This window comes from Wasmannia auropunctata, unplaced genomic scaffold, assembly GCF_000956235.1.
Source record: "Wasmannia auropunctata unplaced genomic scaffold, wasmannia.A_1.0 LD336076.1, whole genome shotgun sequence".
NCBI lineage: Eukaryota > Metazoa > Arthropoda > Insecta > Hymenoptera > Formicidae > Wasmannia > Wasmannia auropunctata.
The window spans coordinates 6,314,795-6,315,927 of NW_012026814.1; positions in this window are offsets into that span (position 1 = coordinate 6,314,795).

Below are 1,133 nucleotides of genomic sequence, written 5' to 3' on the forward strand. Positions count from 1 at the left end.
TTTAGTTCAAAATTTCATGCTCTTTCACGCCTTGAAATATTAATTAAGCGTTACGGGACACCCTGTATAGAATGATACGATAACTCTGATAGCGCTTTTCCTTGGGACTATACTTACGCAGTGTTTCCTATAAAAACAATGTTAATATCTGCACTGCTTCCGTGTAGGTTTTAATATTGCTCTTATTGGAAACATTGCGCGAGTGCAGTCCCAAGGAAAAATCATTTAGAAAATCGGCGCTAATACGGCGCGGAAATACGAACGCCAGTAAAATTAATTGGCTCCCATGTCTATGGATGGCGCTGATTCTTGAGTTTGTATAGAGTGGGTAAAAATAGAGTGGAGCCAATGAGCCGGAAGTCGCCATTTTACGATTGACAGCGTAACTGAGGCGCATAAATTTGAACTACGTAAATGAACAATTTATTCTTCAATCCGCTTGTCATTTTCAAATTTAATATCCTTAAATATAAATGACTGAATAAATGAAAAATTTATTACGCACTGGGATTGAAACTATTAAGAGTATCCATCTTAAAAAATTTAAGAATAAAATACACGAATAATAATTCTGAATAGTGTGGACCGTAAAGTTAGCAGTGCTGAATATAGTCGGTTATAAATAATAATTAAAACAATAAAACAAAAAAAATATATGTGTATATATTAGATAGAAGCGAAAAAAATCTGTTGAACCTATTAAAAAACATAAATTTTCGAAATATATATATCGTAAAAGGGATAAATTGAAATGAAAATAAATAGTTCAAATCGATTTGTGTAACATTATACTTTATTGCAATTTGTACTTAACATGTTAACTTATATTTATTATTAGTATATGTTTTAAATAACCATGAATTATAATTTATTTAATTATTTATTTAATCATGTGCTGACATATTTTTCAAATTTTTTCACTATAGTGATACTACTGAGAAAAAATTTGAATATTAAGTAACACAGAAAGAATATTAAGATGATGATAAACAATTACAATTATTCAATATAGTTAAACGTGTCAAAAATTAATAAAGCTATGATTTCTTGCATAACGGATACAATTGTAGCAAAATTTTACGAAAATATACAATTGATAATGAAATAATCGATTAATACAGTAAGCATAGAAA